Source organism: Oryctolagus cuniculus, chromosome 3 (assembly GCF_964237555.1).
Source record: "Oryctolagus cuniculus chromosome 3, mOryCun1.1, whole genome shotgun sequence".
Taxonomy (NCBI): domain Eukaryota; kingdom Metazoa; phylum Chordata; class Mammalia; order Lagomorpha; family Leporidae; genus Oryctolagus; species Oryctolagus cuniculus.
This window is the reverse complement of record NC_091434.1, coordinates 12,878,768-12,891,608: the sequence shown is the minus strand read 5'-3', so window position 1 is coordinate 12,891,608 and position 12,841 is coordinate 12,878,768. Positions and strand designations below refer to the sequence as shown.

The 12,841-nt window shown below is 38.5% G+C and overlaps 1 long non-coding RNA gene across 1 annotated transcript; it reads left to right on the top strand.

Moving 5' to 3' along the window:
- The first annotated feature begins 3,724 nt into the window (after positions 1 to 3,724).
- On the top strand, positions 3,725 to 9,296 carry LOC138848920 (uncharacterized). The gene is made up of 2 exons (XR_011387082.1): positions 3,725 to 3,838; positions 7,386 to 9,296. It is a non-coding gene; the product is annotated as an uncharacterized lncRNA (long non-coding RNA).
- The last annotated feature ends 3,545 nt before the right edge of the window (positions 9,297 to 12,841 follow it).

The window sequence follows — 12,841 nt, the reverse complement described above, 5'->3', positions numbered from 1 at the left end:
TTCAGCAGCGGGGGAATGAATCAGGGATAGAAGATCTCCCCCCACCCCTTTCTCTCTGTGTATGTATGATCTTTCAAATAAAGAAACAAATAAATAAATATTTTTAAAAGGCATTCTCTATACCGTCATCCTTCTAACCTGATTAGTAATGTGTGTTTTGTATAAGTCCAAATTCCATCCACACACATGGATAGGCCTTTGTGTTCTTTGCTACAACTGCTGCTTAACTGACATTTTTAAAAATAAAATTTTCACAAAAGACGTATCATTCTTGGGTGCTTCTTCAAAGTCAATTAAGTTTCTAACAATAATAACAACAAAAAGAAATGAAATTAACTTCAAGATGAAATGACTTTGAACAGTTCTTGTCTTGACTGTTGAGGAACAGTTGTTTTTTTTTTTTCATGCAAATTGTTTGAATTATTTACTTAGTATAGAGTTGATCTTCTGTGCATAAAGTTAGCCGAAAAAGGACCTTAGTAGAGAATGGGATTGGGTCTGGGAGAGGGAGGAGGGGGAGGGGTGGGAGTGTGGGTTAGAGGGCAGGTATTATGGAAAGAATCACTATATTCCTAAAGTTGTACTTATGAAATGCATGAAGTTTGTATTCCTTAAATAAAAGGTTTCTTTGGGAAAAATAAACAAAAGTATCAAAATGAAATAGCCTAATTAGTTGGAAAAGTTTTGCTTAAAAAATAATCCTCCTAAAGTGATCCACAGTTCCATTTAAGATATGAGAGTGGACAGCCCAGTGCTGATATATTTTGGCTACAAATGGCTTAACAATATGAACACACACGTTTGGTCTGTGCCCAGCAGCTTAGCATGGCTAAAGCAAAGGATGTCTCTCTTGTTTGCATTTGAGATCCCAACAAACCCTGATCATCAAAGTAGAACATTTATGTGCTCAGAAGGAGTGAACTAAAATAATTTCCAGGTTCTTCAGATATTTCCTTGAAAAATCCTTTGAGAAGACTGCTGAGCTTGGATCATGAAAGCAGAGCTCAACTTATACTTTTAATTTTTTCTAGTTTCACAATTAAAAAAAAAAATGCTCTTTCATCACCTCCATGTGCAGAAGGCAATGAGCTTGCTTTGTTTCCCAGCTGACCTATTCATATCAAGTTAGTTACACCCACTTAAGTCCCCCACCCCTACCCCACTTTTGGCCCATCTTATGGAGCCCTCCTATGGAGCTGGGAACTGGTATGGGGACTTTTGTTTTTACAAAGAATTCAATCACTCAATGCCTCAAGACACTCTCTCCTATCAAAACAAGAACAAAATGCATGAAAGTTGTTAAAATCAAATCATTTTCCATTAGTAAAAGTTACATGATTGGAAAAAGAGAAGAGCACATTGCTGTAATTACCGGTACATTAAGCAGGGATGAACAGCTGCGTGAACTTGGAATCAGTGGAACAACAGCCCCTGAGCCAGCTTCCCCATATGGTGCAAGGGAGGAGGTGGGGCTTCTAGCTGCTCTGGGCCTGGAGTGAGGTGAGGAGGGGACAATGTGGACCCCCATTCAAGTAAGAAACGTGCCAACAAATGTCTGGCTTCCCAGTCCAAACCCAGCTTCCTCTAACCTGCAGGAGGAAAATCCCCCTGGCCTCTATAACAAAAACCTCTAAAATCAATGTTGTTTTTTCCTAAAGAGAGCAAAATTGGAGTGTTTTCAGACTTTTGGCTACACTGCTACTAATAGAAAAGAGGACCTCAGAAGAAGTGAGTCACTTCCTCAGCTTACTTGGGGAGTGGCTCTGACTTGGAATGATTGGTATGGCTCCATAAACACTGCATGTGATCTAGCATTGCCTTGTTTCCCAAAGAGAAGTCAGACCCGGTCAAAAGCCATGGTCCTTTCCACCAGGTCATGGCTGCAGGCTTTTGCTGTGACCATTACATCCTTCTCATTGACATTCTCTTCAGAATTCGGTAAATTTGGTAAAAGCAGGCTGGCTCTATAATAACCTTTCACCACCAGTGTAGATCCTAACAAAAGCATTCCAGTCTTCTTACATCGACCGTCATAAATTAAACACAATAAATTTTATTGTGAAATCTCCAAGGAAGAGGAAGACATTCCTGAATAGACGAGGCAGAAAATGCTTGCATTATACTAAACAGAGCTAAAATTTGATAGTTGCTGGAAGCATTGATATAAGGAATCTAACGATTTACAGGGGGAAATACCAGATAGACGACATCATTTGCAAGGAAATATTTTTGTAAGTACCATGTCCAAACCATTCAGGTTCCGACTATATAAAGGTCGTTATCATACAGAATTGTAGCCAGCTGTTCTCCACTGTCAATGAAAAGAGAATTGAGAATGGGGCCGTATGATGCTAAAAAGGTGTTAGAGGAATTTAAGAAACTTTGAATTCACTAGCTTGATGGGTACCTACATCAGGAAATTATATAATAGACATTTCTTTTTTTTTAATATAAAAAGAAGCATTTCAAGATGGTTTAGATAAAATTTGGCCCATCAGTAAAATATTGAAAATTTATACTACTGAAAAATTATGAAAAATTTTTCTATAATGTGACTATGGGTAATTAGGCTAAATGTGGAAGATTTCATTCAGTTATGGTATGATGCCATGGAACTTCATGAAATGAGAATATCACTAAAGGAACCCTATGAGAAATGGGTGCACTTCATACTATGAATTTAATCATATTCCAAGAAAGACTGATAATTTCCCCCATTAAATTGATATTTGATTTTCTCTGGAAATATCTATGTTTAAAAGTAAATTAAAAATATAGTATTCTGCTCAGGTTAGCCATGCTACTATCTCTTAGGATAGTAGGTAATCTTTTAGGAAATTATTTGGTAGGTAGAAAAAAAGAGAAAGAGAGAGAGAGAGAGAAAGATCAATTGATAGATATTAGAGATTCATTTGATATTTAATTTGTGGGCTCTCTAAGATTTTGTAACTCTATTCAAAAACAGATACTGAGACATCAGCTCACAGGGCCTACTTAATACAGCAACTGTGGGAAGGATACCTATTTCTGATCTTTCACGATCAGAGTAAATCTATCATGGCCAGACTCCTGAGCTCCATGGAACATTCCCTTTCATGTTTTTCATTCAACTTGAATGAAAATTTCTACTAGATCTCATTCCAGATCCCCTATGAGACAGAGCTACCTTTTAGCAATTAGTACTTTATCAAGGGCTTCACTCAAATGTGAACATCTCAGTAGGCACAGAATCAGAAGTGAGGGATGACTGGATTTCATTGGGTAAGCTTTTCTTCATGGCTACCATAATGAAAAACAGCCTTTCTTACAGCTAAATGTTATCATTGTGATCCTGACTTTCTATGTAAAAAATACAACTTTAGATTTTAAAATGTTTTTCAAGCCAGAGGAAAGGGTAAAACAACAACTACAACGAAAGTTCCACTGTATAAGTAAATCTTGATTTAAAATACCCTGGCATTTAGACCACAGGCCACAGCCCTCTGCAGAGCTCAGGTGGAGTCAGAGATTCCTGAAAGTTACAGAGCCGGTCACTTGCTTCAGAAATATTCAGTTATTTCATTTTAGGTACAAGTTGCATGAGCATAGAGCTTTTGAAACTGCAATTGAAATTAGTATTTTTCTCTTCTCTTTATCCTTTGTGAAACAATGCCAAGAGACCATTGAATCAGCTGCCCAGCCCAGTTTTCTTCCTTGTAAACAACGTTGCCTTTACTTAGTATAGAGTCAACTTCTGAAGAAGAAATTGTTTGGTCATAGTGGTGAAGAGCACACAATTCAGACCTAGACTGAGTGGACTCGATTTCCAGTTCTGCCTCTCACTGCTCTATGCCCTGAGGTAAGCCACTTAATCTCTCTGAACCCATAACTCTTCTCTGTAAAGCAAGGACTTAATAGCACCTCCCTTATATAGCTGTCCTGAGGACTTTAAAAGCCCCTAAAACCGTACCTGGAACTATTTTTCTCTATCTCTGTAGACTAAGCAGAGAGAAAAGACAGAAGGAAAGAATCTCACCATCACAAGACCAAAATAAAAAATCACTATGTTCTACAGAGCAATGCAAACACCAGGGTCTGATATTTATCTATGGTGCATCAATATATAAGAGTGAATTATTGGCCAGTGCCTCGGCTCACTAGGCTCACTAGTGTGGCGCCAGCACTCCGGGGTCTAGTCCTGGTTGGGGCTCTGGTTCTGTCCCGGTTGCTCCTCATCCAGTCCAGCTCTCTGCTGTGGCCCGGGAAGGCAGTGAAGGATGGCCCAAGTCCTTGGGCCCTGCACCCGCATTGGGGGACCAGGAGGAAGCACCTGGCTCCTGGCTTCGGATCGGTGCAGCGCACTGGCCATGGCAACCATTTGGGGAGTGAACCAACGGAAGGAAGACCTTTCACTCTGTCTCTCTCTCTCACTGTTTAACTCTGCCTGTCAAAATTTTTTTTTTTAAATTTAAAAAGTGAATTATTTTATTTTGAAGCAAAGAGAAATCTTTCTTCACTTATTAATATGAAATACTGGATAAAATGGCACAAGAGCTCCAGTATGGCAGAAAGATGCCACATTGGAAATTTTCCCCATTGCCTTGTTCACATACCATTGCTGTAATAAACAAATGGGAAGAAAAAAGCTAAGTGAAAGGTATGACTACTCCATTTTAGCTGATTGGTGCCAAGTCCTGGAGAACAGGCAGCTGACGTTCAGTGTTTTATTTCTCTATGGCTCACGCTCACCGTCCCTTCACAGAGTTTAGAGGCTGCCTCTGTCTTCCCAGTCCTTTCAAGGTCAATTATAACTTTCTTCACTCACCTCCTCATTCATTTATTTAACTTATGTTAGTTGAGAACCTATTTTGCACCTTGGACACTGTCAGGAGGAAGCAGGGGGAAAAAAGCAGAAGGTGCAGGTGTGAACAAAGCCCCAGAGTCATGCTGAAAAAAGAGATACAATCTTCTTGCTCAAGGAACTGTGGTTTCACATCAAGCAGATGCTCAAAAGGAAACCAAGAGCTAAACAAAGATTATTTGATTCCTAATTTAAAAAAGGGGGCTGTGGTCAAGAACCCAAGAGAAAAGGAAGTCTGTATCTCTGCTCAGAAATTGTCGGGAATGTTTCTCGAATGATAAAGAACTTCATTTTTTGCCATTTTTAATAGAAAACTTTAATACATATAAATTTCAAAAGTATAATTTTTGCATTATATTGGTTCTTCCCCCCATACCCGCTCTCCCACCGACAACCATCCCACTTCCTATTCCCTTTCCCATCCCATTCTTCACTAAGATTCACTTTTAATTATCTTTATACAGAAGATCAACTCTATCCTAAGTAAAGATTTCAACAGTTTGCACCCACACATACACACAAAGTATTAAGTATTGTTTGAACACTAGTTTTACAATTAATTATCATAGTACAATTTATTGAGGACATGTGTCCTACATGGGGAGCAAGTGCACAGTGACTCCTGTTGTTGATTCACAATTGACAGTCTTATTTATGACATTAGTAATCACCTGAGGTTCTTGTCATGAGCTGCTTAGGCTATGGAAGCCTCTTGAGCTCACAAACTCTGACCTTATTTAAACGAGGCCATAATCAAAGTGGAAGTTCTCTCCTTCCTTCAGAGACAGCTACCTATTTCTTTGATGACCTTTCTTTCCACCAGGATCTCACTGACAAAGATCTTTCATTTAGGTGTTGTTGTTGTTGTTGTTTTTTTTTTTTTTTTTTTTTTTTTTTTTTTTTTTTTTTTTTTTTTTTTCTGCAGTATCTTGTATCTTGGCTTTCCATGCCTGAAATACTCTCATGGGCTTTTTAGCCAGAACCAAATGCCTTAAGGGCTGATTCTGAGGCCAGAGTGCTGGTTAGGGCATTTGTGATTCTGAGTCTGCTGTGTGGCCTGCTTTCCATGTTGGGTCATTCTCTCCTTTTTAATTCTATCAATTATTATTAGCAGACACTGGTCTTATTTATGTGATCCCTTTGACACTTAATTAAGGTACTTCATTTTAAGAGTAAAAGGAAAGTAAGTAGTAATGTAGTGAAGAAAGGGAAGAGAAGGCATAAAAAAGATCCTAGGCTAGACAATGCCTCATGCAGAAAGTGCTGAAGCCTAGAACACAAAATGCTCAGGGCATGCCTGGAGGTGTGTGGTTGGAAGCCAGGGTGTTCTGTGGCAGAATGAGGTTTGCTGACAAAGACCCAGGAATCTTCAGAAGGTAGGAGACCACTTAGGAAGTGTTGCTACCATGCAAGCTCGTCTGATTTCTGCCTGAAAGAAAGGAAGGGAGAGCCCAAAGATACTAACAACCTCTGGGCATTTAAGTAAGGAAATTCTGGAAGACAAAGAGCAGAATAATCTTTCCGGGTGGTCCATGTCTCCACTAAACATCTTAGATGGTACCATTCTAAATGTCCCAGAGGAAGTCTATTAACTCATAGTCATCCTGTTTGTCTCAGGGTTCCACTGACTCTATAGCATTTACATATATATATATATATATATATATATATAATGCTCTTTTGCCTAATTCTGATAAAAGGGTTCCTATTCACCCCTGCCAATCAACTGGATGGAGAAAGTGGCATTGTAATAAAAGAATGAAATCAATCTCTTATAGTTAATGACTGTTAACCTAAATGCAAAAAAAGTATGTTTCCAGAGCTGGAAAATTATATTATCATTCATTTAATGAATATTTACTGCCAGCAGATGCAGTGCAAGAATGGGTTAGAAGGGCCTTGTCCTGACCCCTGTGAATTTACAGATTAATGGAGTTGAACAGAATGTGCTGAGAAGAAAATAAAAGAAAGGACATTGAACAGATAGCACTGATCAGGAAACTCCTATGTGATCAGGTGTTTAAAAAGCCACACCTTTAAGACAGAATGACAGAAGCATGGTCAAGGACAGAACAAGGCAGAGTGACAAAGCCAGTAAAGTGTGTACAAATAATATGTGCCTTGTGAAAAACTGCTGAGGCAGCTCAAAGAGGGGTTTTTACATCTCAATTTCAGATCAAGAAGAGAAACACACTCAGCAACTTGGAAATAGATTTGCTGTATTAGAAGCAGTAGTGACAGCACATGTTAGACTATACAAGGCAAGCCCATTCATGGACACTCACCCAGCATCTAAGCTCATTCTCCCATAAAAATCATTAGCTTCTCTAAACAAATATTCGAAAGAGAAATAGTATCTGTAGTAAACATTATGATATTTGACCCTTTTTTTTCTATATGATAGAGCTATAAAAAATTGACCTGGATTAGTCCAACAGAAGTAAAGTTTTATAGGACTAAACCAGTTCAGGTTTTCATGGCTCTGCTATATGGATGAAAAAAAAAAAAAAGGACAATTATCATAGCCTTTACTTTACTTCTCCAGTTTCTGAGAAAGCAGCATGAGCCAGCCTTTTCCAAAGAGCAGAGATGGAATCTGAGTCGGGAAACACGTGGTGTGGTGGACTGTCAAGCTGCACTGTGCCTCTTCTCGCTCATTAAGGAGAGACAAACAAAAGCGGTGAGAAGAAATAAGCACACTGCATCTGGAAGTATTGTACCTGCAGTGCAACCCCCAGGCAGGTAAAGCATTTCATTCCAGTCCGTACCATCGATAAAATCTGCCCAACTCTTTTCAGCGTTTGTGATCAACTCAGTGAGAGGAATTCTTAGGACAAATAAATGGGGGCGTGTGTGAATTAAAGGAGAATAACACCTGCCTCTGCAGCTGGCCAACAGACCTCGCTTTAATGTGCTGTCTACTGGGAAATCGAGGCATCTCATGTTACCCGGAGCCCTTAGTCTACACTGGAGTCTGCAGAAAGGAATTCTATGACCAGAAGATGTGAGGCTTGGTCTGTCGCCAAAAACAATGGTGAAAGGTACAAAATGAAAAGTTCTGTCAGTACAAAAGCGCTCAATCACAGAACAACGCAAACTTGGCCGTCTGAAGACATGAACCCCAAATCAAAGTCACAACTGGATTAACAACTGGTTGATCCTTTTTGCCTTGTAATGCTTCTCTGGCTGGCAATTACTTGTTGAAATCAGAATGGATAGAGTACGACCGCCAGCAGTGTACAGTGTCTTCATTTAGGACTGGTCTTGGCTGGTCATGGCAAAGTAACTCTCAAGATTTATGCTCCTCTGCCTTCCATCCGTATTTTTTTTTCCACTAAAGGGGGAATTTGGAGCAAAGTTACCAATGTAACTTCAACCCAGTGCTGGAGAAGTCCTCGCTGACTTGCAAAATAACTGTGGCTTCAGCAGTACTGTGTGCCCAATAGGAACAGAGGTGAAGTACATAAAATTTGTGTGGACGGATTTTTACAAAACAAGAGAAAATCCCCTGTACTTAGGTCTACATCGGGTCTGGTGGTTGATTTACCACATGGAATGCACTTAAGATTAAATGAGGACAAATAAGATCAAAAAGAGATTAATTCCAAGAAATATTTAGAAGAATCTCTCACTCCCTACCCCGGTAGAGATCCAAATATATATTATATACAATATACAGGCCACAGAGAAGTTACCAAAATTATCTGAAGCAATATTAATTACAGAATGGCTACAGGGTAAAAGAGAAATTGGCTCCTGGAGGAAGGTCACAGGGTCCTGAATGTCATAGAACAACTGGGAGTGAGAATAGTTTTATTTGGATAATGTTGCATGGTCACATGTTTTCTGAGAGCCTAGAGGAGACAATAGCTTCCTTTCCTGCACTTCGATGCCTGCATATACTATAATAAAGGACAGAGCCTCTCATGTCCAAATCAAAGCTCAGATAAAAGACAATGACGTCAGAAAATTACCCATAGAATGAAATTCACAGTGAGTCTTGGCTGGAACCCATCAAAAGTGCAGTGAAGAGTGGTAGAAGAGTTCAAGGATGCCTCTCAGAGCTTAGAGGGGCCATGACAGAGTGGAGTGAATGAAGTAAAGAGGGAAGTTGTGGACATAAATGCAAAGTTTATTCTCTGTTGCTTTGGTCTGATGGGATTTTGACCATTACAAATGGAGTTTATTGGGTCAAGAGTATGTGAAATGAAAAGATCTGCACCCAGGCAGGAAGCAAGTGTCCTAGGTGTCCAGTTTCAAATATTTTAGCAGTGACCTTAGACTTAGACAGAAAAAAAAATTTTCATGGAAAATTTTCAATGACTATATTTGCCATTTTACAATGTAAACAGAAGCAAAGTTTCATTGTTAGCTTTAAAAAATTATCTTTCATTAAAATTTTGCTTAAGGAATTCATGAAATGGAATTCACCCCTTAAAATACATTATCATAACTTTAATATAAAGAGGTATTTGCATTCCAGTGAAAAGCTATTCCCTGTACACCATGTGAGAACACTAAAGCCATTTGAATGCTCCTCCCCCTCCCTAATACAGGTGCACACATATACACGGCAGCAAAGAACACAGATTGGATTCCTGTCTCCTTTTGCATCTGTAAGCATGCTTTTCCCAACCAGCATAGCAAATAAGTGCTGTCTAGACCTTAGTTTACCTCACTCAATATACTAGGAAAAAACCATGTTCCGTGATATTAGCGCCGACTTTACTGAGTAAGATGTTGGTCTGCCAGGACATTTTTACCGAATTTGAAAGCACACCATTCCATGTCTTGCTAACTGTGATGAATTATGATTATGTGTTTAGCATACATCATGTCATTTGCTATGTGCTCTGTCCGTTGGGAAGAGGAATGCAGTCAAATAGCAGTTCAAACCTGGGCACATTGTGCTAGTGCTTATCATGTTGCAGTGTTACTGATTTTCAGCAAGTCTTCTGTCAAGTATCAATTTGCACCGAGAAGTGCAATTTTTGGATAGAAAGAAAAAATTCAGAAATTTGTAACTTCTTGAAGGCTAAGACTATGCTATGAAGTCACAAATTTCTAGGTGATTCTCGGATTTTATTATAGTTGCAGATGTTGAGAATTCATTGGAGATTTGAAAATTAATACCTATGTTAAATGTTTCGCTACCACAGAGAAAGCACTCCACAAATCCAACATTACACTGGCAATAATCAGATTAAAGTACTAACTGCAACTCTTCCAGATCTGGGGCAATATAAATAAAATTTTACCTTTAAAAGGCAGAAAATTGGCAGAAAACATGAGCCTTATTTAGTCACGGGCTTTGAATTTCTTTCCTTAGCACAATTTTTGACTTATTCAACTCCAATGTATTCTTGAAGGTAAAGCATGTAAACTAGACCGTCATCTTCAGTAGGAAACTTGTCAGATGGCAGACAGTTTCAAATATCTAAAACAAACCCAGTTTCCAGGAAGACCCAGTAAGACTGCTCATGGAAGACTACACTCACAAAGAGTTTTGACTGAGTTTTACTCCCTCCTCTGCATGCAACAAAGTATTAGCTGAATCCTTCACAAATACAGGTTAGCACTCTACTTTCACAGCTATTCCCTAGCTATTGCTGAAGGCAGCAGTCTTCACAGTGTAAAAAAGGACTCAAAATTACTGCAACTATCCCATATTTTTTAACGGAATTTTAGTTCAGTTCTCCCTCCTGAAAAACTAAGTCTAAGCTTTCAAAATAATTTACTGTCATCAGACAAACCATAGCATATAAACATTTCAATTCAATCCCATGAACAAGGATTAAATACCTCAATTCACACAGTGAAGTCTGGGGTACGAAGATAAATAAGACAGTGCTCTGGTCCCATGGGGACAAGACAGACCTACACATATAACTATATTATGAAGCAGAACGTTTTAAACACTTTTTGAATTTATATACCAAATCCTCTGAGAACACAAAAGAAAGAACAGTAATTTTCCAGCGAAGCAAGGATGTTTTTAAGAGGAAGTAATACTTGAGCAGTCTCTTAAAAAATGGTTGGAATTTCAACAAAGAGGAGATGGCAGGTAGGGTCTGTCCTCAGAAGTGCACAGGCCTGTGCCAAGCTACTTTGGCAAAGAGTCCAAGATAATCATACTTGAATAGCGGCCTTGCCTCTGCCATCATTCATAGGTTTCCTGGAATCTTAATAAAGACAGAAATGTCAAAATTAGCTAGCAATAATTCTCAGGAAGAAAAGCAAAATGAGGGGGTTTGTGTGAGGCAGTTAGTGTGCTCCATACCTCCTCCTCAACAGCATTAAGAACAGCGCTAGGGCTGCTGCCTTCTCGGCTCACCCAAGAGGCAGTCTGAACAGTAGGTGAATGCCAGCTTCCGTGTCAACCCTGTGTTAAAGTGTTCTCGCCATACTATTGATGATGTCCTGTACAAAAGATCAATTTTTTAAAAAATCTATCACCCTTGTTTCTACAGTTGACTGCATTTTACATCTCTTACTTCTTCATTTTTGAAATAGCTTCTGATTTCCCTAAGCCACCTAGTCCTCTTCTTTCGACTAGCGTTAAAACCTTGGCATTCCTGCAGGCCCTGTCTTAGGTACTGTACTCATTATACCTACCCATCCCCAACCTCCAGTCATCTCATCCACTTCTCCAGCGTTAGCTACACTGCAACCCCAGTCCCTAACTTAAACTGCACCATAAATAGTAAAGCAATCATGAAGTTCTGCTTTTGATTCTGCCTGCTTTCTGAATCAATTTACCTTTCTCTGTGCATGCAAGAAACAACCCAATTAGAACAATGTGACTGCTACAAAGGACTTCAACAATTGCTCCTAAAGGTGTATTTATTCTCGTCCTGTCTTTCTATCTTATCCTTCACACGGGAACCAGAATAATTTTTTCAATACAAAGATGATTCACATACCTATATTTAAAACAAAATCTCAAATGCATGTCATATGAAGTCCAAAGCACTTGTGTTGGTTAACACATACCTCCATTATCCAGGATATTTTTTTCTACACTATTAGTTTCACTGTAATCATTATTCTTCCACTCGCATTCTGAGCAATCACTATAGTGAATATATTTAATTTGAATGCTATAAGTGGCCATTTTATCCTGTCTAGAATCAGTCAACTGATCCATCTTCTCCCTCTTTGATTGGCTCAATTTAAATAACAAATCATTCTTTGAGTCTTCTTCCTGCCCAAGACATCAATACCAAAACCTGAACATGAGTTAAGGTACCTTAGTGTGTACATTTTGAAAATGTATACTTCTTCTAGCATAAAATGTAGCACACTTTTTATTGCCTTATTTATTCCTTAATTTATTGAACTAGAACTGTGATAGCCATGAATATCAAGGGAATTTCATGTTTTATTTGCCATTATATCCTTGGTACAGTATAGAATCTGGCATATAGCATGTACCCAATTTTTACTTCTAAATAGATAGATAACATAGAGAAATGTATAGATCAAATTCTTGGGAAACTAGTGCTCTAATAATTTTGAAGTATATTGAAAAAATGAATCTGAGAAAAGATTTCCAATTTGGAGAAAATGCTAAGCTGTGAACTAAGGAGTTACTGTTTTAATATTTGTATTTTAGTTTTATTATATCAACAATAATAAATAGATTTGTGAAGAGGTAAATGATGTGAACAAATATAGACTTTCAGAGAGAGAAATGATAGCAGAATGCAGAATGAATTGCAGAAAAGAAACACCAGAGAGATATCTATTTTAAAAACCTTAGAAAAGAGATTCTAAACTAGTATCAAGACAACAGTAACAGAAAGAATAAATTAGCAGAAGGGAAGCAGGATTGGCAATATCAAGAGATCAGCAAGATTTGAAAGATGAGAAAAAGAATAGTTGTTCTAAAGGTGAATGCAAGGCCCCAAACCATCACTGATATCAAGGCCAAAGGGGAACAAGGTCATGGTGAAACATCAAGACAAGAACTTACTAGGTCCTTTTCATACTTCTAAGATT